General features: G+C 40.2%; 1 protein-coding gene across 3 annotated transcripts in view; it reads left to right on the top strand.

The window, feature by feature from the left end:
- Large1 (LARGE xylosyl- and glucuronyltransferase 1) overlaps window positions 1–27,743 on the top strand; it is a 506,337-nt gene that overhangs the window by 172,373 nt on the left and 306,221 nt on the right. The window lies entirely within an intron of this gene.

The raw sequence follows: 27,743 nt of genomic DNA, 5'->3' as shown, positions 1-27,743 counted from the left end.
CCTTCCATCATGGATTTGGCTTGCTTTGTTGTTTTCATTATCTCTCAACATTTCTGAGGATATACCATGATGTACATGGATGCATCCCATCCCAGTTGCTACTATCATACATTACCAAATGCTTCCTGGCTGAAAATAATCAACATTTGATTAGCATCTTGGAGGTTTGAAGTTCAAAATCATCCTTACAGTTAGTGTGTCAGGTCTAGGATGTAGGGAGAGTCTTTTTGCTTGCTGTTCTCATCTCAGTTTCTACAACCTGCATTCCTTCCTTTGTGGTCCTTTATTTTTTTCTCTTTTCTTTCTTTTTTTTTTTTTTTTTTTTTGTTTTTTCGAGACAGGGTTTCTCTGTGTAGCTTTGTGCCTTTCCTGGAACTCACTTGGTAGCCCAGGCTGGCCTCAAACTCATAGAGATCCACCTGGCTCTGCCTCCCAAGTGCTGGGATTAAAGGTGTGCGCCACCACTGCCTGGCTTTTCTTTAATTTTAATTTTTTTTAATGGAGTCTTTTTGGCATGACTTTTACATTCCTCATAGTTGAAGAGTATAGTCCTGTCAAGTTGACAGTCAACATAAAGCATCACAGTGGCCTCCATGGCAATCTTGTTGACCACTCCTCTAACTGCTATGATCTAGATGCTACTGTTAAAGGGTGGGATGTGATGCAGAATCAGATGTAGCCAGCAGTATCCCTGAAAGAGAAGCCAGGAAGAAAGAAGTGAAGCAGGCCTCAGCTCACCCTTTGCAGGACTGCTCTGAGTCATGGCACCCACTGACAGTGATTCCAAGACAGGAGGAGAGAAAAAAGCACAGACACACAAATGGATGCCAAAGAGTGAGACTGGGTGAAGAAAGAATTTTTAGGAATTTGCGAATCTGCACATTTGCCTTTATTTACCCTTGACAGGATTGAGAATCACTTGGGAAAGAAGCTTCTGGACATACCTGTCAATTGAGGTGGGAAGACCCATCCTAATGACCCAATTTATCAAAAAGAAGAAAGGGAAAATGAGCATCAGTATCCATTTTTTCTCTCTCTGCTTTCCGACTGCAGATGCTATGTGACTAGTTGCCTCCAATGCCAGCTACCATGGCTTCTATGCTACAATGGACTATACTCTTCAACTATGAGGAATGTAAAAGTCATGCTTTCTTACATTGCTTTTGTCTGATATTTTGTCCAAGCACTGAGACAAGTAACTTGTGCAGACTCCTGTGCCAACTGTGAAAATCTATGCATGTGATAGTGGTGCTATCCATGTCCCCATGGTGGTATGGATCCTGACCATCAGTAGATGCTTCTTAATTCCAGTTATTCCAGAAGGAGATGTTTTAGTTACAAAGAAAAAAAAATTAATGTCAACATATGACAAACATATGTGCCTTGGTATGGGTTCTCAGGTAATATTTGCCATAGGTGTCCATCTAAATTGGAAGATTAGTTTTCAATTGGAGCCTCAGACCTGTGTTAAACAAGCAGATAAGCATTCATATAAATAGGTTTAAAATAATGAATTGTGGGGAAAAAGTAATTTCTTTTTACAAGACTGTAGGAAGAGCTTTTTGAGCAATCCTGAGTGAAATTAGGGTATTTACAGTACAAATATTTTGGTTCAGGTTTTTGCTCATTTGGTAGTGTGCTTGCTTACCATACACGTAAGTTTGATCCCCAACGCTGCATATATTGGATATAGTGTAATATATACATGCATGTACATGCATGCTTGTAATTTTAGCACTCTGGATAATCAGAAGTTCAAGGCCATCATTGGCTACATAATGAGTTTGTAGCCATTCTGAGCTACATGAAATATTGTGAGCATGCAGACTCTATTAATGGTATATTGGTGATACATCGGTCCTCTTTGGCAAGAGGATGTTTATGTTGTTTGAGGAGCAGCAAGAAGACTATGGGCTTAGATGAATGAAAGTTCAATAAAGATTTGACCAGTGACCCAGGCTGGAATCTGGCCAACTAGTGGTTCTAAATCTTCCAGTTCTAGTTTGAGGGTTTGCCCATATGCAAATGACCATGAATTCACTACAGATGACACCCCCACTCCCATTTACTGGAGTGAGTTTATTCTTTCCATATTCAAATGCCTTACCTGACTCTATTCCAGAAATAGTCCAAGCAGACAGATCCGCCCATTCCTGTCTGTCATGTCATCCCAGAAGGGCCTACAATGTCCTCCTTTCTCAGAAGGACCCACAGCATTCCATCTCTGAGTAGCAGCAGTTCAACCTAGAGAGAAAGAAGCGCACTAGTAGATGGGCATGGAAGGCAAACCTTTCCTTCTATGAGTGTGTTCTCAAAATAGAGCATGGGCTTTCAACTCATCCTTCTTTGAAGAACATAGCAGAGGGAGAGACTCTGACAGCACACTGCAGTAGAAGCACAGAGACCTGTGTTTTGATCTCTGGTCTGCCAGTAATTAGCCAAGGCACTGTGCCCATCAGTTCATCAGAGAAAATGTAGGAGTTTTAGCAGAAATGGCTTTATTATTATCCATGAGTCCATTCTGTACAGAATTCAGGGCAGACTCTGAGCTAAGATGCAATGTACAGGGCTCAGAACCACAGAATCTGGCAAGCTGGGAGACTAGTAAGGAAGCCATTACCAAGGCCCAGGTTGGTAGGTACCATCTACCTTGTTTGTGGATATTTCTTTCAGCAGAGTGGTACCGTAGCATTTGAAAATTGGGAAGTTTGATACGGGCTATATGTAACTCTACCTTCTTCAGAAAGGATGACCTGACCATTCTGTGCTTTACTGCAGTAGTAATTGTGAGAATGGACTCTACTACCAGACCTCCATATTTGCCTCTCAGATTTCATCAGTGTATCAGGCCCTTTCAGATGTCTTGACACCATTCTGAAGAAGATGTCACTGAAGGCAAGCATGAAAATATAATGAGGGCCTTGCAGTGTATAAGCAATCAGAGTCTGATGGAGGCTCTACTTGTTTGAAAACTCTAGCTACTCCATGTATGTGCAATCACATATCGTTCCTTCTGTGTCTATCTTTTTATTAGCATTGCATCTCCAGAGAGACACCTATGTTTCAGCCTGTGCCAGTTTCCTTAGTCTTAGAGTCTAGGTGATATTCCACCTGTATGTTGTAGCTCGAGTTTTTCTCTCCAGCTCCCGCCAAGCCCCTGCAGTCCCACAGTCCACTTATAAAATAATCACTCAGATGCTTATATTACTTATAAACTATATGGCTGTGGCAGGCTTCTTGTTATCTACTTCTTCTATCTTAAATTAACCCATTTCTATTAATCTATACTTTGTCATGTGGCTCATGGCTTACTGGTACCTTACATCTCGCTTGTCATGGCGGCAGCTTGCATTGTCTCTCTGCCTCAGCCTTTCTTCTCCCAGAATTCTCCTCTCTCCTTGTCCCGCCTATACTTCCTGCCTGGCGACTGTCCAATCAGCATTTTAGTTTTTAACCAATCAGAGCAACACATTTAACATACAGAACATCCCACAGCAGTATGTGGGTGTTTTGCAAATGGAAATTGGAGTTGTTCCATTTTTATCCACTGTGAATGTTACTATTGCCTTCCTTTTTTCAGTACCTGAATTTCATGAAATGTTCATATCTCAATGTACACATATTTGAATGACATTGACATAGGAGGCCTTAAATTTTCTTGCAAAAATGAAAGCAGTGGTCTCACTAAGATGTCCACTGCAGTGAATTTGGTGTCTCAGGCAGAGGCAACAAGCTCAATTAATACAACATCGAATTCGCACAGAGGTGTTCAAGAAGTGAGTGAGAGTCTGTGCTGGCTAGTTTTATGTCAAGTTGATACAAGCTAGAACCATTTGGAAAGAGAGAATCTCAATCAAAAAAAAAATACACCCTCACCAGATTGGGCTATGACAAGCCTATGAGGGTATTTTCTTGATTCATGATTAATATGTTAGTGCCCAGCTCGCTATGGACTCTATCTCCCCTGGACAGGTCATCCTGAGTTGCTATAACAAAACAGGCTGTGCAAGCCATGTGGAGCAAGCTTTTTCTCATGGCCTCTGCTTCAATTCTTAGGTTCCTGCCTTGAATTCCTGGCCCTGACTTCCCCAGATATTGGACTACAAGCTATAAACTGAAATAAACACTTTCCTCCCTAAATTGTTCTTAGTCATAGTATTTTATCACAGCAATAGAAACCCTATCTAAGATAGGATCCAAGAATTTGATGGTTTTGAGAATGGTCTGTCTCTTGGGTTTGCAATAGCTATTGGGCCACAGCCATGCAAATAGTTTTGTGTTTCGGGTGCCTCACTTCAAAAATTTCACAAACCAAAGAAAATTGTTATTTATATACAGATATTGTATAGTTTGTTTCTCTTTTATTTTTAGAAACTGATGGTAGGGATAGTTAGCTTCATGTTACAATTTTTTGGCACAAAATGTTTATTTCATAAACATATTGAAATGACAGTACTGATGTTTGTTGAGGTGAATTTATAAGGCTACAATACTCTTACATTTGAAGAGAAGAGGAATACGAAATATGGATACAGAGGGAGAGGACTGCTGCCTGGAATCCATGGTGCTCCCTAGAGAAGGTCTGGGGTTACATTCTGTGCTGGTTATCTTCAACTGTCAACTGCACACTAAGAATTCTTTGAGATGAATTATATAGAGCAGACTTGGCCTGTGGGCATGTGTGTGTGTGTGTGTATAGGGGGCGGGGGATTGGTTGTTTTGATTGTTAATTGATACAGGAGGCTCAGATCACTGTGGGAAGGACCATCCCTAGACAGATGGTCCTGAATTACTTAAGAATGCCTTCTCAGTATAAGCTAGCCCAAGAACCAAATAGCCAGCATCCTCCTCTGCTGCTTTGGGTGTAGAGTAAGTTCTTTGATCAGAAATAGTGCTGTATTGGAACAGCTAGGAGACATTTTTTTTTTGTTTTTGTTTTTTTTTTTCCACGTTCCTGCCTTGACTTCATTCAAGGATGGATTTAGTTAAGAATTATAGCCCTGGTGGTGGTGTTACACGCCTTTCATCCCAGTACTGAAGAGGCAGAGGCAGATGGACTTCTGTGAGTTCCAGACCAGCCTGGTCTACAGAGCCATTTCCAGGACTGCTACACATAGAAACCCTGCCTTAAAAAACAAAAACAAAAACAAAAACAAAACAAACAACAAAACCCACAAAAAAAAAACTATAAGATGAATGAAGTATAGTATGAAAAAAAAAAAACCAAATAACTTTCTTCCCCTAAATTTCTTTTAGCCAGGGTATTTGTCACAGTATCAGAATGAAACAAGATACCCTCCATCTCCTGGCCCATGGATTTTCCTAGTTCCTAAGGGATCATTATATAGGCATTGTCAAAGAACCATTCCTAGACAGTAGGAAGAGGACAATTGCTAAAAGCAGACATGGCCTTTGGAAATGAGCTTTGATGGGCCTAGGCACACTGGGCAACTTAGAAGAGATGAGTGGTGCTTGGCAAATGTGTGTCTGTCTGTACACAGCGCTGGGTATAAGTGACCAGAAAGGGACATATTTCAGATGTTAGTTGAAATGTCTAATGACCTGTGCCAAAACAAATTCTAGTCTTGGACTCAAAAGATTTCCCACTGTACTGTCAATATTTGCTGTTGAGAAATCAGCCTACAACAGGAAACACCATGTCCAATACCAACCATGCACTTTCTCCCTAGGATTTGTATCATAGGCATGGTTTATCCCATTACAGCAACAACAAATCTGTTTTTAACTCTTCCTTACATTCATCTTTTAGAAAAGGGTGGATCTGATCCTTCTGATTGACAAACCTCTTTCTTCCTCCTTCCAAATTTCAGTGAGATTAATATTTAGTAGTGTGGCATCTCCACATTGTCCTGAATCATGTGTCTATTTAGAAGGCAGCTGTGCAGAGGTGCATGGCATTTCTATGGTTTACTTCTTTGTATGTGGTTCATGAGTAGGAATGAGGGTGTATGTGTTCCACAGCACATATGTTTAAGTCAGAGGACCACCTCTGGTATTAGTCCTCCCCTTCACTTTATTTGAGACAGGATCATTCTTGTTTGCAGCTGTGATCACCAGGATAGGCAGTTGGAACTTCTATGGGTTTTCCTGTCTTTACCTCTCATCTCATCATTGGAGCTGTGAGGTTACAGATGCATACTTCTATATCGGGCTTCAAGCGAGTTCTGGGTATTCAAATTCAGTTCCTATGATTTCATGGCAAGTGCTTTACCCAGTAAGCCATATTTTCAGCTTTCTATATGATTTTCTTTCTCTGTCCTTCATGGCATATTGTTCTTCTCGGGTCTCAGAATAATTCTATATACTTCCCAAGATTGTCCTTTCTATCTGGCTTCTTCTGAGGCAGGGTTTTGATGTGTCTGTCTCGCTGACTGTTCTGCATCTTCTGGAACTGGGAGAAGATGGAAACTTATTGAGGTTCCAATACAAGGTTCACGAGTGCTCAGGAAGTGTTGTTCTTAGTCTCGAAGAGTTCAGAGAGAGTAGGGTGGGTGGTGATTACTAAGTGCTATGTGGAATGAAAAATTGGGAAGGGATTGGGAAAAGTGGCCTTGTGGGTCTTCTAGTGCTGTTGTCCCTGACTGGAGGGACTCATGTACTAGGCAGAAATAAGAGCAGCCTTCACCTTAGGAATCTTAATCACAAAGACTTCATGGCCATTCTCTTCCTCTTTTTTTCTCTTCTGTGGTTTGTTTGACTTTTCATTAACTCTGGTCTCACTCACCATATGGAGAGGGCATCCCTGCTTGTCCATCTGTCTTATCCCTAATTTCCTCTCTTCCTAATCTATGATCTCTGGCAATAGACACATGCAGCATGTGTCTAGGCCATCTTCTTCAGGGTTTACCTGGGGATGTGGATGCTGACGAGACTTGATAGGTAGAATGAGATCGATGGTGATTAAAATCTTCATTGCCCTCAGCATCCCTATATTTACTGGCAAATGCTCTGACAGTCTGAGGTGGAGCCTTAGTGCACTTGCTGTTTTCTTGACACCTTTCCGGAGTGACCAGCAGACACATACATCCAGCATGTTGGAAGTGATAGTCCCCAATGTTTACTGAGCATCATGTGTAATAGTTCTGAAATGTGCAGTGCAATGAATGCACATATTAAGGGCTTAAAATCCTAGACATCCTCTCGTTTTTCTGCCTTATCATTATTCTTCTGTGGTGGTTTGAATGAAACTGGCACCCATATGCTCATATATTTAAATCCTTGGTTGCCAGTAAGTAATACTACTTGGAAATCATTAGGAGATGTGACCTTATTGGAACAGGTATGTCACTAGGGCTTTTTCACACCTAACACAAATCCCTTCACTTTGTTCCATACCTCATTCCCCCTTTTCTCTATCTCCTCCTCTACCCCTCTTTTTCTTCCACTTTCTCTTTCCATTCTTACACCTCTCCCTTGTCCTCCAAGTCCACTTCTTCCTCCCTTTGCTCCTTGTCTGTCCCATTTCGATTTGATTTTATTTGTCTTGGTACTCTGAAAAGTCCCTCAGTCTCCCGTATGGATGAACACAACCTTCTGTTACATTGTCAGAGGGCCTCCAATATCCAGTTTGAACAGAGTCAGTAAGCTGCAATCCCTCTGCACTCCTTGTAGTATGATCTGAAGTTCTGTCGCCTGCAGGACATGTGCCACCAGTGGACAAACAAGTGGCACATGACTAGTGCTGACAACTTAACCATTCTAAATTCTGAACAGTTACAGTTATATTTCAGCACCCTGAATAACTTATCTGGACACGCACATGCACTCACATGTACTCACTCACCAAAGGCATGCACACACATTAAGGCAGTGAATCTGTAAGCCCATACTATGACACACAGTTCCAAATATGAGCTTGTTTAGAGGAAAGACCATCTCTTCACTGTGGGAACTATAAATTTACTGGCTCAAGACTGTAAGCTATGTGCTTAATTTAGTATTTCTTACATTTGAGTGAATATTCAGGGAAGATGAGTGCTAAGACAGGGCATTATGGGGAAGTCAACAAAAGGGGACAAAATAGATGGTCAGTGGAGACATATATGAGACCTAGAGGGCATAGCCAGTTTATCCTCTGTATCAGAGAGTAATGATGGATGCTCTGCCCAGGTGCTGAGCACTGTTTCCCACAAGCAAGTACTCTCCCATTTCTCCTCATTGCAACTCCCAAGAGGTAGATGTCTTTATAAATGGGCACTAAGATAACACTGGGTCTTAAGACCTAAATTTCTTTCTAAGTACGCCGGCTTCAGAAGTAGAACTATGTTTCATTGTGTGTCTGAGTGTGTGCATGGGTGCATGCTTGCTTGCTGTTTTGCTGTACTGGGGATAGAACTTGCACATGGTAGGCTAGTGATTCAACAACAATAACTGGCTTCAGGTTTGATTTTATTAATAAGACCCTTTAAAATTCCCACTACACCAAGCTACATCCCCAGTTCTAACTTAGTTACTAATTTGCTAGTTACCAGCAATATTGTGTTAGACATGTTTCTTAACCCTTCTGAGACTCGACTCCCTTCCCAGAAAGGTGAGAACAGTAATACTCTTGTGGTTGTGAGGGATCTTGGGTGAGAATAAACATATGGTATTTCTCCATAGGCGTGCCATACAATGTTTACCATGAAGAGAAGGATGCTTTTAAATGAAGTAAAAAATTAGTATTAGAATATTTTTACTTTTTCAGTGGGTGGAACTCATGTTGGCATTGGTGCCATCTGACAAATGACAGATTCTCTTCCTCCCTCCCACCTCCTCCGTCCTCCACATGAGAGAGGTCATTGGTCTTCCAGTTTTCTGTCCTTCCAGCACACCGCACTTTCCTCAGTACAAGATGTAACTGTAAAGTCACCAGCACTTGCTGGGTGTGCTGTGTTGGCACAGCTTCTGCCCTGACTTTGTTGAGAGGAGAGGAGCATAGTCCTGCCATGAGTGTCCATCCATTCTTTAGGGCATTTTTTTTTTCTTGTACCTGCTGTGTGCCACTCAGTGTTCTCAGCTCAGAGGATTCATTGATGGCTCCGAAAGACAGAGTTTGGGCTTCGTAAAATTTCCTTTTCAGCAGAGGGAAGTGGATAAGAAATTAATTCTATCTCCAATGAAAAGGATCATTTAAAATAATAAGGGCTAAAGCCAGCGGGAAGCAGTAGCATATACCTTTAATCCCAGGACTCAATGGTAGAGGTAGGCAGATCTCTATGAATTTGAGGTCCAGCCAGAGATAGATGAGACCCTGACTAAAATAAAACAAACAAATAATAAATTGGCAGGGTTGAGGAGATATCTTGGGTGATCAAGTGCTAAAGATAGTAGTCAAGTTTCCAGAACCCACATATTAAAAATTTGTTTGTGGTGAATGTTTCAGGTTGGTGAGAGACACTGCCTCAAGGGGAAAAAATAGTGGTCAACATCTGAGATATGTCAGCGCTAAGGTTGTCTTCTAGCCTGCACACACACACACACACACACACACACACACACACACACACACACACGTGTGCACAATAAAGAGACAGTGGAGAGGAGCAAAGTGGAGCTTTTGCAGAGGAGGGTAGACTTCCTTGAAGAGGACATCTTGGAAAAGGGGGTATCCATGAGGATATCTGGGATCTTCATGGAAGATGAGACCAAGCAAAGACCTAAACAAAGATATTCCAGAGTACAGAATAGCAAATGTAGAAATCCTAAGGCTGGACAAAGGCCTTGCTCAAAGGACAGCTAGAAGGAAGAGAGAACAGGGTTAGGCTAATGCAAGTGATTTAAGTCTTCACAAATACTCACAGTTCTTTTTTCTTCAGGTGGCCATAGCTTGCCACCAGGTGGCAATAGCAAGCCATCAACATAGGGTTGCCAGACAAAGTCCAAGATGGCAGGTTGAATTTGAACTGTAGGTAACAATGAATAATTGCTCAGGTTCTATGCAAATTTTATCTTACATTTCTTATTAATCCTGACAATATCTGTTCTTAGGCTCAGGAATAAGTATCTGTTGGGGAAATGGAAGAGGAGAGATAAAGAGGAAGAGAACATTCTAAGTTATCAGGCAGGGAAGCTTTTTGATCCCTAAAACAGAAAGCCAGAGCTGATCCACAGTATGGTATTCTCAGTAGAGGTGTGAGAAGTTTTTGGATTCAGGCTATATTGTTATGCTGCTTACAGGAACTAATGGTTTGGCTATAACAGAATGGTGGGAGTTAGGGCTAAGCCTAAGCTCCACTTTACTTAAGTCTGGAGGCTATTCAGCATGTTAACAACTGGTTATGTATCTGATAATTTAAGATTTGAATACCCACAGACAGACAAAATGAGCTGATATAATTTGCCATATTTTGTCACATTCTTTTGCTCTCAGTGAACTTATACACTCCCGATGTGACTAGATGAGGCAATAGGTACCATCATTGGCATATCCAACATCTTTTGAGCACCTAACCTGTGCCAGGTCCCCTGCTGATTGCACTTCCTGTCTGTATCTCACCTGAGATAAAGGGGTCATGATGTGATCAGCTTATTGTTAGAACGGAGAACGAGACTCAGAGAGAAGGCAGCATATATACTGTTGTCTTTTTTGAAGTTGGTTATTTTGTTGTTCTGTAAAGTTTCATGGAGAGATGACTCAGTGGTAAAGAACATTTAGTGCTCTTATAGAAAGACCAGGGTCCACCCACATAGTAGCTTACATAGTAACTCCAGTTCCAGGAGATCTAGCACCCTCTTCTGGCTTCTGTGGACACTAGGCATGCCCATGGTGCACATACGTTCATGCAGGTATGCACACATACACATAAAATTTAAAAAAAATTCAACAGTATTATGTGGGCATTTGAGTCTATTGGACCTATACTCAGCCCTCAACAGGGACACTGTTTAGATAAGATTATTACTATAAAGCTGCTTGTATCCTAAATGCCTCAAGAACCCCCAGTTCTGTCTGGTTGCTGGGCTTTGTATACAGCAGCGTTCTTAGATATTAGTAGGAATAGCCAACCAAGACAGTTTCTCCACAGTGAATAATTCTGAACTTACCTTAGTGGCTGTGGTGGTATTGTGTTCCCCAAAATATTGTGCACCCTAATAAACTTATCTGGGGTCAGAGACAGAACAGCCACAATATTAAACATAGAAGATAGGCAGTGGTAGCACACGCCTTTAATCCCAGCATTCCAGAGGCAGAGATTTACCTGAATCTCTGTGTGTTCAAGGATACATCCAAGCATGGTGACTCCCCCCTTTAATCCCAGAGAGTGATGGCACAAAGCTGAAAGATATATAAGGCCTGAAGACCAAAAACTTGCAGCATTTGGCTGGTTAAGCATTTGGCTGTTAAGCTTTTAGGCTTTGAACAGCACAGTTCGGTTGAGATTCATTTTGGATGAGGACTCAGAAGCTTGCAGTCTAAGGAAACAAGACCAGCTGAGGAACTGGAGAGGTAAGGTAGCTGTGGCTTGTTCTGTCTCTCTGATCTTCCAGTATTCACCCCAATAACTGGCCTCAGGTTTGATTTTATTAATAAGACCTTCTTAGATTCCTGCTATAAGTGGCAAAGTAATTGATTTGTATTATGAGGTTTTAACTTCAATTTCCTGTAGTAATAGCAGCAAAAATAAACGAACAGTGAATAATCCTTGGCCCCATGACTAGAATTCTGCTTTGTTCAGATGTGGGTACAGCACAGTGTCATGGTCTGAATAAGCTTTATCCAAACAGATTGATGAACTGGAAGCTTGGTCTCCAGTGCAGTGTAGGGAAAGGTGGCCAGATAGTTAAGAGGTGTCCGTGTCATGACTGCTCTTATGAAAGAACTCATACTGGTCTTGCTTTGAGTTAAGTAGCTTCCAAAAGAACATAGTTATAAAAGAGGAAACCTGATTCTCCACCTTCACTTCTGTTTGTCTGTCTCTCATATATCCACTGTGTTGTTGTAGTATGCTGTGGTAGGCATGTGGGGTTCCCATAGTTGATTTAAGTGCCATTATTCCACTTTGTGTTTTGGGAAATGTCTCCTGACTTTGCTTACATTATGCTAAATATAGAAATCCCCTGACTTCTACACATCCCTGGTGTACTGCCTGGATTCCATAACTGAGGTGCCAGGGATGGGAGTTTGAATGCAGTCTGATAACAGGTGCTACTTAGATCTGGGAATTTCTACAGTCTTACTAGATGCCTCTGAATGCAGCTGCTGTCAGCTTTTCTGCCAAGATTGCCTTGGAATTTTTTTTACATATTAAAACCCTTTTATATTTGCTTAGCATGCCACCCTTCATCTAGGGTTCATGCCCCTGTTATGGTTCTCTGGAAGTTGTGCTAGTTGCCACTGCTGTTGCTTTAACCAGCCTCTCATATTTTTTCCATGTGTAAAGTTCCAGATAGTTTCTGATTAGCTGGGTTTCCCTCCTACCTTTCCCCAAGCACAGTTCAGAGTGGATTTTGAATGGTTAGGCTACCTTTCTTGATCTGTGCTTGGCTGGACACTAGGCATTCTTTAAAATGAAGATTCCATTAGCATCAGCAGGTATCATGCACTGATGGTGTGGAAGAAGTGAAGCAGGAAGTTCAGAGCCATTCCTGGGAAAGTATGTAGGTAGGAAATTGCTGTATAAGGCAGGTGAGATTGGGGTAGCATTCTGTGTACAGAAGTAAGAAGTCCTGTGTCAAAGAGGATGGGGTTACAAGCTGTAGTGTTGTTCCTGGCCTCTTGCTTACCTTTTTCTGGTTCAACAATGCTTTTCTTCCTCCTCAGATCCAGTATTGAGGAAGCAATATTATTTACACAGAGACCACTGGTGAGCTAGCTCCTGAACCTCAAAAGTTCTTCATGGAGTTATAGGAACCCACTGAATGGGTTAAGGTCTTTTAAATCAGCAGCACTACTCAGAAAGTCAATGAAACCCCAGTTTCATTCTAACATTAAGTGCCCTCAGGATGTCTCTGTAGGACTTGGTAAGAAGTCTTTTTCTGTCCTGCCAGCCAACTCCCAACACAGAGACTTCCTATTAATTATGAAAGCTAGGCTTTAGCTTAGGCTTGTTTCATTAGCTCTTATAACTTAAATTAACCCATTTATATTAATCTACATTTTGCCTCATGGCTCTTTAACTTTTATCTTATACCTCCTGTTTCCTTTACACCTGGCTATCAACTCTGCCCCTTCTTCTTCCCAGAATTCTCTCTCTCTGACTGAAAGTCCTGACTATACCTCCTGCCTAGCTTTTGGTTGTTTAGCTTATTACACCAGTCAGAGCAATACATTTTCACACAGTGTACAAATACCCCACAACATTTCCATCTTTTTGTCTAAATAAAAAGGAAAGGTTTTAACTCTAATACATTAAAATTACACACAATAAGGACAATTATCAAGTAAGAATTATATTCATAATGTCCAGTCCATTATTATTGGCAAATTAAAAGAAAATATCTATCTTATCCTGGTGAGTCTAAAGTTTTATACTTAAGACACTTTCTAGCAAAACTTTTATTACCATCCTAAAAAATATCTTTTTAGACCTTAAAAGATCTTCTAAGATTAACAACTTAAACTTTCTTGTTTTTTAACTTTTTAAACTTGGTTTCTATTATGTAAGTTTCTTTCCTGAATTTGATAACAAGGAAAACTATAACTGTCTTACCTTCAACTCCATCAGAGACCTGAGAATGATATAATCTAACCCAAGTAAACAATAAGTGTAGAGCAAACATCTCCCAAAACTATAGAAATGATAGAAGCAGTTGACTTCCTGGACAGTCACCCAAGATTCCTCTGCAATGTTGGGTCACCCATCTTTGGCCTACAGGCCAAGAATATCTGACAGACCTTTCCATGAAACAGGGATTTTGAAAGACTGTTCTACCTTACCTTGGCAAAGTTCGGCAGTCACCTTCTTTTGTGCCCTGCTTCTCCAGTTTGGAAAGAATACTGTCAGCTGTCTAGGGAAGGTCAGTTTCTTGCCCAGTAGCTAACTTTGCCAGAAAAATACAGAAAACTCTATATGGAGGTTCTTTGATGCCAATCATCCTTTTTTGAAGTAAATTGCTGCTGCCAGGAAAAGATGTGTCTCACTGTCATGAAAAGTCTTAGATTATTGAAACATCTTAAATGTCATATTCTGTAGGTCTCTGAAGTATTTGAAAACCACCTAGCTATGTAGAATATTTCTCTGTTTAATCTTGAAAACATATCTAACAAAAGTAAAGGTTTTGTTATTATAGATGACTAACTACTAATCTGTATTTCTTAATTACACACTAAATTTTAAAATGAGCTGAATAATTACAATACCTTAAACAAGAATAGACACACATACATTATTATAAAAGTACCCTTAAATTTGTATCTGTGTTCAAAAATCCATATCAATGTAAAATATTTGAGATTGGTAGTTGCTTTTTTAGTTTGAAAGTAGATTCAATAATCTACTAAAAATAACCTTTTGTATCAGTATACAAAAATGTGTTCTAATGTAAAATATTTCAGATTAATAGTTATTTTTTAGTTTAATGTAAGTTTAATATTCTAGACTTTTATCCTATTCTTTCCATATTAACCCCCAACACCACTTTTTTTTCCCTCAGAAAGAGATCCTTGAATCCCACTCTCCTTACTTAGGTTCTCCCCTTACCATGACCAATAACAATTTGCAACCAAAAATGGCAAATGTTTATAACCCACCAAATGACCAAAAACCACTACACCACCTCTTGGGAATGTGAGTGTTTTATTCTTAAAATTACTTCTTGTTTTCTGGTGGTGATGGCATGTTTAGGGGACCCAAAGAAAGTAGAGATAATGGTCTAGTTCTGGGAGAGTTAGCTGTATTATTATTTGTTTAGTCTTGGTGTAATGGGAAAGTGTAGAGATTATCTGATCTCTTAGCTGCATTGTCTGTGAGGCTGGACAGTTTTGAAGTTGTTTTGGGTGCAGAATTTTGAGGAAACTGCAACAGAGGCATTTTGAAAGTAACATGGGCTACTTGTCTTCATTAGTGTCTGGTTCTTTTGTTTTGAACACATACAAACTTTTTAAAGGTAACGTATTATCTACATTAACACAAGTATGGAATGTGCAATGTGCATAAGTCACCTAAGTATGATTTTTTTTTGTTATAGTTTAAGCCAGGTTGAAGGCACCTGTCAACATTATAATTCCTTTTAGACTGTATAACCAAACTGTAATATAAATCTCCATGTTGTATGACAGGATGGCATGTAATAACAAGATTTATCATTTCTCATCCATTATAAGAGGTGTTCCCATATTGAGGGATCAGCATATACATTACCTGTCCTGTAGTCTTTCTTGGATTTTTTTCCCTCACATCTGCAGCCAAGACCCTCAGGATATCTCCCCCAATCAAATCTGATCTGTATTAGTTTTGCAGAGACTTTTTGTTTCCTGTGCAACTAAAGGTCTAACCTCTCCTCCTAAGCTACGTATTTTGTGACTTCCCTTGTGAAGGGAAGATAGTCTTAAAATATATTGGTTGGTATAATTTAGCAGTTTTCATAATCCAATGTCTCTCAGCAGCTATTGTCTTTTGTACATTAACATTTAAAAAATTCAAAGTCAGCAAAGCAACATTCATGATACAGATACCCTGTGTATTTCCCATCTTTATGTGGCTTATATTTTTAAGTATTACTTTAAATACTTTATTATTTTTAAACTTTTTTCTACGACTGTCTGTATCCATTTTCTTTTCTTTCTTCATCATCTAAGCAAATTTTTAAATATACTGTACCCTTTTACAGGTTTTCTGTGTCTGGACCTGGCTTTACTGTACAGCTTTAATGCACCTATCACATTCTCTGACTGCATGAGACAAACATTAAACTACCATGTTGTCCACTGTGTGACTTAGCTTAGTTTATGGAGCTTGCACATAGTGCTCACAGCTGGCTTTAGCCCACAGGCAGTGGCCAGAAGCTGTGTCTCAGTATGCTGCAGACCACCTGAGAGACTATGGGACTGGGAAGCTGAGTCTGGGTCTGTTTGTGTTCCATGTTTGTGTTTTGGGAACTTTTTTAAAAGAGCTTTCTCAGGTCCTATATGGAAATATGTACTTCCCATGTTGGACACCATATATAATGAGTCTTTCAGTGTGCTTCCAGCTAGCTCCCAAATAATGACATGGAGACTTCTTTTTAATTGTGAAATCTTGGCCTATAGCTTACGCTTGTTTCTAACTAGCTCTTATAACTTAAATTAACCCACTTATATTAATCTATGTTCTAAAATCACATGGCATTACCCCTCTTCCATTGTAGTTGGAGAGCTTCTGTCCAGCCTCTGCCAAGCCCTATTAGTCCAACAACCCGTTTATAAAATAAACACCCAAACATTCATATTATTTAAACTGCTTGGCCATTAGCTCAGGCCTACCATTGTCTAGCTCTTACTCTTATAGTTAGCCCCTTTCTATTAATCTATACTTTGCCACACGGCTCAAGGCTTACCAGTATCTTATATCTTGTCATGGCAGCAGCTGGCCATCTATCTCTCTGCCTTCACATTCCTCTTCCCAGAATTCTCCTCTCTCCTTGTCCCGCCTATACTTCCTGCCTGGCTACTGGCCAATCAGCATTTTATTTATACAGATCAATATCCACAGCATTCCATCATGTACTTCCTGTTTCCTTTCCATGTCTCCTGGCATCTCCTATATGACTGGATTCTTCTCCTATTCCTTTCTTTCCCCAGAAATCCTGCCTATGCCTCCTGCCTAACTATTGGCCTTTCAGCTTTTTATTGCACCAGTGAGAGCAAATACATTTTCACACAGTGTACAAATATTCCACAACAGGATTTTTTTCTCTCTAAACTTGTTTGATGGCTTGGAGGTGTCAGGATATGGATGCCTGGGCTGGGTTTCATAAACTCCAGCCATGCACATGATGCATATATGTATAATCAGGTACATGCACATACACATAAAATAAAAATCTTTAAAAATTATGTGGGCATTTAGGTCAGACCCATATTCAGCTTCCAACAGGAACATTAGATGAGAGTAATTCTCATAAACAATGGATCCATTAAGGACATCTACATCATTTCTGCTCCCAAACACACTGTATTTTCTGGGTTCTGCTGTGTTGAAGACGAACATGGGTATTTCTAAACTTGCTATAGCACTGTTAAGAAGGCTTATTGTCAGCATCTCCGCCTTGCTGCCACTGCAGAGGCTCACCACAGTACATGTTTAGACCACAGCACATTTTTAGACTGAATTCTATTGTATGCTGTGTTGTTAGTGTGTTAGTTGATGGAAGCCTGACCATTTAAAGGTATGTGAGTCCTGGGTACCGGGTACTCATTCTTCAAAACAATTAGGATTTCATGCTAAGAATCTTTGTGAAAATGGAAAGGCAGCAGAGCTAACCAGGAACACGTACTCCCTGCTTGTGCAAGTTAGGGAGACTTTACAGGGAAGCAAAGAGTTTATTGGGGGAACTTCAGGATTGAGGAAGAAACGTCAGGGTGGTAGGCAGTAGCACATGTTATTAGAGGGAAGAGAAGGACAGGCCACAGGCCACAGGCCACTTTCTAGCAGTTCAATAATTTCCCTTTTCAAAGTACCCACTTATCATGAAGTTTTATATTTACTGAAGTAGTTGTAGTATTGCTTAAACATGCAATTTGATGCTGCCTCTTGAATAGGCTGTAAGAGTAAATAAAGTCAGCATACAAAAGAGATGCCCATGTCCTCCTGTTTATTATGGCACTGCTTAATGTGGCTAGGATATGGACTGAGTCAAGGTAACTATCAGAAGAAGAATGGATAACAAAAATACATAATTATGTTTTATGTGCATAATGCACCACTATTGAGCCATCAAGGAAGATGAGATCTTGTTATCTGCAAGAAAATGGATGGAACCAGAGACAACATGTTAAGTGAAATAAGGCAGACAACAGAAAAAGGAGTATGGTTGCATTCATGTGTCACTAATCAATAATTACATAATAATTACATTATTAAATAAATAATACATCCTGGAAATAGGTATTGTTAGGGATTGGGAAAGGTCCAGATGGGGTGGGAAATGAGGAGTAGGTAGAATAAGGGTAAGTTGTTATTATTAACACACAGTGTAAACATATAGAGCGCTCTCAGTGAACATCCTTGGTTTAGTTATATGCTAATAATGATAAAATCATTAAAAATAAAATTTAAAGCACATACAGGTTGATATATGAATTATAGCAAAGACCTCACAGATTTGAAATCATGACTGTTTTACGAGGTCTGGTATGATAGCCTCCCAGCATGGGCCAAGATCACTGTGCCTTGGGCTTTAGACTGCTCACCAACTGCAGCATGGCTTACCTTTCCTACTTTTTTCCTCACATCCAAGAAGGCCATACTCAGTCTTTCTGCATTTACTTCTAGATGCTTAGCCCTGGCTTGGTTCAACTCAGTATACTTACTTATCTAGCCTTGTTCTGATCTCTTTTTATTAGCCTGAAATGGTTAAGGTCATGGGCAGCATGGCTACCAAAATGGGTTCAAAATAGACTGTGTGGCATTGGGCTCCACTAAAAGACAGAGTGTAGAGAACTTGAATGTGTTTGAGAGATGGGAGGAAAATGCTCAGAGAATTTTGTATGTACGTGTGGAAATGTCAGAGTAAAGCCCCATTGTACAGTTAATATATACTAATAAAAGTGCACCCAAAAATTGCCACTGAAGTAGAAATTTCAAATTAGCAAACACTAGAAAACATTGGAAACCCCAAAGACATTTACATTTGAAAGGTAACAATGTCAAACAAATTTGGGGGCGATCTTGTTAGTCAAATTATGCTAATATAGAGTGAAGTACTGACAGTTGTTATTATTGTACAATGATGGTAATTACGATCATTGTTGGAAATGCTTATTCTAACAAGTGTTTAAGTATTCCAGAAGCTTTATATATGCTGTCTGTATTAGTCATTGCTCATATCCCTATGAAAAAGATATTGTTATTATTCCCATTTAACAGGAGGGTGGCGAGACCTAAAATGTTTGTCAAGACTGAAAACACAGGCTAGCAAACAGCAGATATAGCATTCAGAACCTGATAATCTGGCCTTGGATCTCTGACTCCTGAGAACAGAGGGTATGAATTAAGTTTTTAACTCTGGCTTTAATGGCTTTCCACACAAATACCTAATGACCCATTCGCTTTATTTCTTACAAGGATTTATTTTTTGTGGGGGAGTGTTGACAGCTTGTTGAATTGAATATTCAAAGAACAACTGCTTAGCACTGCTTTTCGACAGTTTTTGATACAAATCTTCCTTAAAGATGTATGAGAACAAATTATGCCATTTGATTTTTAAGTGCTTTCCCAGCAATATAAATAATGAAATATGTTGGAGCTGGCAGGTATAGTACACTAAATTGAGTGTAATTAAAACCCTGTGATATTTTTAAATTAACATGAAAAAAGTTGCAAAATTAAGAAATCTGGATGTGTCTTTACAGCCTCCTCCAGCTGATAAGTGGGTGGGTGGTTGCTGAGCGTATTGGTAACATTTATGCTCTGGGTTTCAAGTGGCATGATTGTCACACTTCATACAAAGCAAGCTTTGATTTCATTTCTGCAGAACAGGCAGATGACATTTCTAACAACAAGCCTCTCTCTCTCTCAGCAGATGACAGAGGGTGTTTTAAGAAGCCATCTGAGCTGACATAGTGACTCACCTTCTGAATAGTGTCTCAAGGAGACAGTGAAAGTCAGGAATCCTGCTAAACCCAGGGACAAGCTGTGTTCTTTCACACTCACAGACACACTTCACTCTTTCCAAAAGCCAGCAGTCTGTTTGTGGGAAGTCCAGAATACAGTACTATGGTTAAGATCATTTTTCATGGCTTTTCTGAAAGTTTGGTATGGATGGAATGATGTCTGCTTATATCTAGTCTCTGGAAGTGAAGATAAGGCCTGAGCTGTACAGATCTGTACACCAAAGGTCTCCTTGAGTGGCTGCATAGACTGGTTGAGAGTGTCAACCCATGTAAGGAAGCTCACAGCCATCTGTAACTCTAGCTCCTGCAGATCCAACTTTCTTTTCTGTCATCTGTGGACACTTACACTCATGTGTACACACCCACACATAGGCACACTCAAACACATACACATGATTAAAAATAATTTTTACAAAATTTTAAAAGTACAGTCAACTTACTTTACCTGTCTACTTTACTGTGACTATTTTCCTTCTTCATGGATTATGAACTCACTGGGAACCCAAGATATATATGATAGTTATTTTGAGAATTTTGTTTGTTCTAATCATATACATTCCTCTTCACAATCTCTTCCCAGACCCAACTTCCCTTCCATACCCACTGAACTTTTTCAAATCATTCTGTGTTGCTCAAATATGCTTGTATCTGTGGCTTCTCACTGGACAATGGCTGGCTTACAAGGGGCCATAGGTAAGGGGCCAGTTTTCTTAGGGAAAACTGACTGCCCCTCTCACAGCAGCTACCAGTAACCTATAACTCTGCAGTTAGGGGTGGGGTTTCATGCCTAGTTCTCCCCTCTTCAAACTAGGATTGGCCTGGCTTGGGCTTACACAGATCTTGTGCATGCTACCACAACTGTCATATGCCCAGAAGACATTTTTTTCTTGTCATCCACTGCCTTTGGCTCTTACACTCTTTCTAACCCATCTTTTGGATAAGAGGGTGCATTATATATGAGGGTACTCCAGTTTTGTGGTCTTATTCTGTGATTTCCTAAATTTGAACCCCCTGTATATAAGTTTACTGGAGCTGCCACAACCAACAACCAAAGGCTGAGTGGATTTAAATGATACCATCTTACTGTCTCTTGCTGCTGGAGGCCAGAAGTCTGAAGTCTACGTTTTGAATAAGCTGTGGTGCCTATTTAGGCTCTAGCAAAGAGCTACTCTAGGCACCTCTTTTGGCTTCCCCTCGTTCCTCAAGTGTGGCAGCTTTCATCTAGTCTCCTGGTTTTCCTCCTGTTCCAAATGCTTGCTTTTTAAAAACAGTATTTTTTTTTTTATTGTTTGAAGGTCTCATACATTTATAGAATGTATATTGATCATATGTTTCTGCTACTACTTCAACTTCCTCTAGTACTTCCACCAAATCTTGCCAACCTCATTGCTCCTTTTGATGTTGCTGCTGCTGTTAATAACCCTTGAGTCCAATTAGTGCTGCTCATTTGTGCACACGTATAGCTGACCATAGGGAAGGGAAGTGTGCAGATTTATTTTTATGAGAATATCAGATTTATTAGATTAGGGACCTTCCTATTTAAGGTTTACCTCGTGTTAGTTAAATACACTGTCAGGAAACCTATTTCCACTATAGGTTACACTCTTATAGGCTAGAGGATAGAATCCTGATGTAGAAATTTCGGGGTGATGCAGTCTGACCATTTCAGCTTGCAAAAGGGCTGGCATGTACAAGATGGGTGCATGTGAATATTTGAGTCTTTTGTACCTGTGTGGAGAACAGAAATGAAGCAGTGATGCAGACATCCGGATCTGAGGTAGCTTGCATTTTAATGAGGATGATAGTTAAAGAGAAACATCAAGTCAAGTACTGGTTTATGCTCTGGAGAAAAATGGGTAGTCATGTGGGGGACATTGATTGGAGCCAAAAGGTACAGAAGGTGTCTCTTTTCCATCCATAAAGGATATGAGTAACTGTCTCAGACAGGTAGACAGATTCATGCTAGTTAAATATAACATGAATGCAAGTTAAGTTTTAGAAGAAATACTAAGTTTGAGCAGGGTCATTTTTTTAAATACCTTGGGAGTATCTGGGGAGTGAATACTAGTAAGAAAGGGGCAGGTGGCCCAGGCCTGTTCTTTTAGATCAGATGCATAATAGAACTTTGGTAGGCTCTGTCACATTCAGAGTGAACATTGGCTGTAAAGTCCCTTCTGAGACAGGGCTCAAGGGGCTCACCATTCAGAACCTCAAGACTTTCTATCCTTGTTTTATTAGAGTACTGAAGTGCCATGCTTCTCTTCTGAAATCCTAGTGGTAATGACATTCAGCTCCTTCTGTGCCCTCTTGGAGTATGAGTCAGCTGTCCTGTTTCCTGGAGCCCACATCATTACTGTTGTGGTTTAAACCAGGCTCTTGGCCCGTAGAGAGTGCTGCTATCTTTACTTAGGTGCTATATATCTATGTTAGAAGCTGAGTCCTAAGACAGTTGCTCTGAATGCTGATTATGCAAAGAGCCATCTGGAAAATTCTGCAGATGGCAGGTTTGGGGGTCACAATCTGAATCTGCTGAATCAGAATTTGGGGGATAATAGATTGACATAAATTTATATAATACACTAAAAGGGATGCTGCTGTGCACTCAGAGTTAAGAATCCCTGCCATAACATACTGGTGTGGTTCTCCATAGATTCAGTTCTCTCATAAGAATAAAAGCAAGGGAAGCAGCTGGGTAGGTGATGTCACCTGTACCTCCACAAGGATGCCTTGACCATATGGTGGTGCTGTCATAGATGTTCCTCTTCCCCAGGGCAGTTTGGAAGGATTTTGTTCAGATTTGGGAGCCTGTCATCGATAACCATAGTGTCCTTAGATTGTGGCATGTCCTTAAGAAACTCAGGGAGATCTGGGTCAGCCAGAGGCAGTAGCAGAGGGAGAATTAGCCAGCTCTACTGCAAATGCTAAAAATAGAATTGAAGCTCAAATTTTTCTTCTTATCTCTTATGGATCATTTGGACAGAGGAAGCAGATGCTTTCTTCTTTCCTAGTATTTCCATTTGCAACATGCCTTTCATATATACATTAGGGACATGATTCTGTGTTGACTGAGGTATTTCAGTGTACACATGAATGGTTGTTATCAGAATCAGTGATCCATTTCTTCAGATCAGTTTCCTTTCCCTTGTTCTTTGCCATCCTCCCTTTAGGAAAAATACAAAGCAGCTTTCTAGAGTTGTCTAAACAGTATCACCTCACAGAATGTCCCACTGTATATTTATAGTTTTACATATTGGACTCCTTATCTGTGCAATTATTTTTATCATACTACTTTGAACTATCTCTAGGTCCTTCTGATTCTTGCTGAACTGCACAAATACATCCTTATTAGGTGCCTTTTTGACCAATGCATTCTGTATTCAGTTTAGCCTTCTGCACCTTGGATCTGTCTACCTTTCCCCTCAGAGTTGCTAGTCTGGGCATATGTTTGCTTTGCTTGGACATCCTAAGTTGTGTGCCCACCACTCAGAGCACTGGCCAGTATTCATAGTCCTACAATCCTATATATATTTGGTACCATAGGACTGTTCCATTCTTGCTCATGATCAGATGGGCAGTGTACCTATGACCTGTACCAGTTCTTCAAGGTGGTGGATGATCTCTAGTGGCCTCATCTCAGAAATTTGGAGAGGCAACATAGAGCTAAGCTGAGTTCAGGGCAGTGGCACTGCTGTGACAGGTGTCATCTGGAGATGTGATGCTGTAGATATCTGTGAGTAAGGAGAAACAAGCTGATAGGAGAGAACCTTAGACTTCTGAGGGGAAGGGAAAGGGTGGAAGGACAGAGAAGGGTATGGAGATAGTATTGCCTTTGACTAACAGCACCTTCATTTCCCTTGGCTCTTATCTCCTGTTCCTATGCAGTTTGCTTGTGTTCGTGGCCAACTTCCCTTTTCTCTAGGGCCAGTTTAGTTTGACCCAGTTCCTGTTCTTATACCCAGAGATACAGAGCAACTCATAGTTCAAGCTTTTCAACTCAAAGATCATTTATCTTGTTTCCTTGTCTATTTTATAGAATGATTGTTTCTTCACTTTCCAATATAGGACCCCCAAGGATGGGCAAAAACACCCCAGTGGAAGATTCTGTTTCTGACACAGCTGGGCAGCCCTGAGTGAATGTTTAAAATCTTAGTATTTCACTTCTTTTATTAAATGAGAATAAGTGAGATTTGTTTGACAGAACAAGAATTTATAAGAATTAAACTTTGGGAAACTTCTAAAAGCATTCTTCGAGTGTGAGAACCAAATTCTAGATTATTGCTTTGACAGATGTGAGAAGACAGATAGGGCTTTTGGATCAAAATTGCCTCTCTATATACTTGTATACGGAGGCATTTTTGGAATAGATTTCTCATATATACACTCTTAGTTGATGAGCTAACAGAGATTGTGTAGCCTGCAAAAGTTCAGACTATTTGTATTTAGTCCTTTACAGGAAAAATTCTGAAGATTTTACTCTGAATGGGTAAAAACACCATTCTTGTTTCAAAGCATCATTCTTAAATACATTACATAATAATATGTACATGGTCTGTTATTACAGATTACATTTTATTATTTTGACCACTTTCTCAGTTTTTGTTATATATTATGGCTTCTCATGTAATCTTCTGATATGTTTTATGAATTCTCAGTTCTGTTTCACTGTCATCAGGAAATTTCCATAGCTAGTCTGCTATTTTTTTTAATTCCTGTCTTTGACTATACAACTTGCAGCATGTAAACATGAGCAGCTGGCACAGTTTTTGATCTGAAGACTCTGCTATAGTGACTGACATCACTCAGGAGATTTCCTTGCCTATGATAACAGGCACTCCACCTTCAAAGTTCATCTCCCGAATCAGGTCCCTTTGGGACACTATGAAGCAGGGACCCAAGTATTTGCATCAGCCACCAGAGTAAGCAGTCAGTCTGCACTAACTACTTTTTGGTGTTTTGTGCAAAAGTATCCTTTGTTACCAAAATACCAACTTACCACTTGTGCTCATAGTATTTGCAATGCAGAAGAACACAGAGATTTCTTTTAGAACACAGATATAAATAAGCATTCCTTAAAAATATTTTCAGGCTTGACAGGAGCCATGGTTTGGTGAAAATCAGATTGCTAGAAGCATATCTTTGGGAAAACCTCAGACCCTCTCACTTAGCAGCAAAAATGGCTCAGGGCCAGTTACATAGTTCTCCTCTGGTCTTGTTCTCTGCCCTCAGGATTGGAGGGGTTTGTCTACTGTGGAAAGCCATAGAGAAGATGGAGATGGTACTTTCACAGAAGTACCTATGCATGGTCCCAGCACAGAGAAAAAGTCCTAGAAAGTCACAGATTATTCCACTCGTATTTATAGTTAACTTGCTTGAGTTGCAGCCTTTGGCGAGCTTTCGGTTCTTGCCATGTCAAGTGGCCTATCATCTTATTTCCCTCCATGTTAACTCTGTATCTTTCACACAAGTCTACCTTTTGTTTGGTGTTACAGGTGTTTTTCAGTCTTCTAACTATCATCCCAATATTTGTGTGCCCTTAGGTCATATCTGCTCTGGACTTCTGTCTTGGAATTTTGTGCCTTTCATTTTTACCCCTTTCTTCACTCTTGTTTGAAGATCAAACCTCACTAACTCGGCATGCCTTTCCAGAACCACTCTAGGTCTGGTTCTCTTGTGTTCAGCTTTAAACAAAGGATCAAACATTCTTTCAGAGCTCCTCCTGTACTCTATGTCTGTTCAGTGCTTCAGAGAGATGAGAAGTCAAAATACACTCTTGATTCTTCCTGGAAATTATAATAAACAAAGGAAAAGAGAGGCATTGTAACATGCAATTAGATTTTCATTTTACTCTGATTGAGTTCCCCAGAAGAGCAGCCCATACTGCCGTGAGCACGTGCCATTGTTTACCACATGAGCCATGTGTGCCATATGTTGAGGCCTCGTAAGGACTTTGTTAGGGTCCTTTTCTGATGGCTGACTAGAAGTGGATCAGTGGAGATCCTGAAAGTGTGATCCTTGCCCTGGGGATAACAGAGGGAAAAAGCAGGCAATGGATGTGTGGATAGGACCACTTGCTTCATATGAATAAGTAACAGTGGCACTGTACACAGCCTTAGCCCATGGGGAAGCAATTGTCTTTGATGAGCTCAAGAGCCTACAAAGGGCTCTCAGTAGAAGGAATCAATGATGAGCTGACCTTTTAAAAAGAATGCACTAAATGGAGAAAGAATTGAGATAATGACAAATGCCAGTAGACTTCAGTGAGGTTAGTTAGCACAAAAAGACCAATGTAAGATTTCACTTACATGGAGTTCCTAAAATAATCAAGATCAGAGAGGCAGAAAGTAGATTAGTGATTGCTTGAGGCCAGGGGAAAAAAGAGAACAGGTTTATAGAATCAAAATAGTTCTGAAGGAAGACTTGTTGGTTGTATGACAGTGTGATTTGGAATTGTAATTTAAATGGTTGAGGTAGTAAACTTCTATGTATTTTATATCTATTAAAATTTATAATAAATGAATGCCAAGAGATCACTTGGAAAAAAGAAGCCAGAGGATGAGCTGCAGTAGTGAAACATGGACATGCTATTAGGAATGCAAAGGTCCCAAGTGATATGAGAGGTGATTGCAGAAGCAGAACTAGGAGTTGATGAAAGATTAGCTGTGGCACATTGCAAGAACTGGGGAGGATACTATTGTCATAGCAGTTCATGGGAGCAGAACTTACCAACTGGTGGGGCCATTGAGCTGGACTTACCAGCTGGTGGGGACATTGAATAACTATTTTATAGCATTCCATAATTGTCACCAAGTAATGAATCAGACAATTTATTGGTGCTCATGGTGAATTATAAGTAGCATCTATATCTGTTTCTTTTATTGTATGTCCAGCGTGTGATAGCTTCTTCATAGATATGCACAAAATGAGGATTTGTAGTTTACCAATATTTCCCTCCCCAAAGCTTATGTAGTGTGGTTTCTAGTAAGAGTCACTAATATCTCTGTGTTCTATGTCTGGGGACAAGGATAGACTGAGAGATACTCAGGTAGAGAAATACTTTTTGTCTAAAGCCATTTGAAGAATATACTGCAAACTGGAAGACTATTTCCTCACCTAAATTAGACTAAGCAACTTTAAGATGTTCCTCCAGGGCCATGAGGCACTTGATGTCTCCAGGCAGACAACACTTTGAGATATTTCAGAGGGCTGGAACAAGAAATGCCTGCCCAGGTCCTTCAAATGGATTGCTAGTTGGGTTTGTCACTCATCTTTTTATGAAAGTGGGGAAGAGATGGATCCAGAGAGGCTGTGTACCATGTTGTCCTGGGAAAGCTTCCTCCTGGTGGAAACTTGAGGAATGAGATGGATGGTTTGCACATAGTTGAAACTTTCTTAATGCAAATTTTAAAGCTGTATATAATTTTGCAGGGGTTGCTGGAATGGTTGGTGTCTGAGGACTGGCTACCTGACCATTTATGGTCCCGGGTTGTAAGCTAAATGCTCATTTTTCTTCCATGAACTCATTATGGGCAGCCTTTATAATGTTTCTCATCTTAGTTCTTCTGTAATACCAAAGGTGGCTGTGGTATTGGTAATGACTCACTACCCAGCTGTTTTCAAGCTTCTGGAACTATTGGATAAGTTGGGTGATGTCTTTGTTTTCTGTTGTTATCAAACCCTGGTCCTAGGTACTTTATAAAGGAATAAAGTTTATTCACTCACTGTTTTGGAGCTGTGGACTTCAAGACTGTGGCCTTGGCATCTGCTTGCTTTCTTGTGAGTAGCCCTATGAAGGGCCAACTCGTGGTGCAATGGCAGAGAGGGGAGGCTTTTGTATATCGAAAAGTGCATATGAGAGGATATGGAGAATGGGGGTTAGGGAGAGAGGGAGCACTCAACTCACTTTGTGATTCCTCTCTCTCATAGTATCAGTAACTTAGTTCCATAGGACCTTAACAACTCCCATGGGATGGGCATTAATTCCTTTTTAGGA

This window comes from Onychomys torridus, chromosome 5 (genome assembly GCF_903995425.1).
Source record: "Onychomys torridus chromosome 5, mOncTor1.1, whole genome shotgun sequence".
NCBI classification, from domain to species: Eukaryota; Metazoa; Chordata; class Mammalia; order Rodentia; family Cricetidae; genus Onychomys; species Onychomys torridus.
Note: the sequence above shows the minus strand (reverse complement) of the source record. Positions and strands in the feature narration are given on the sequence as shown.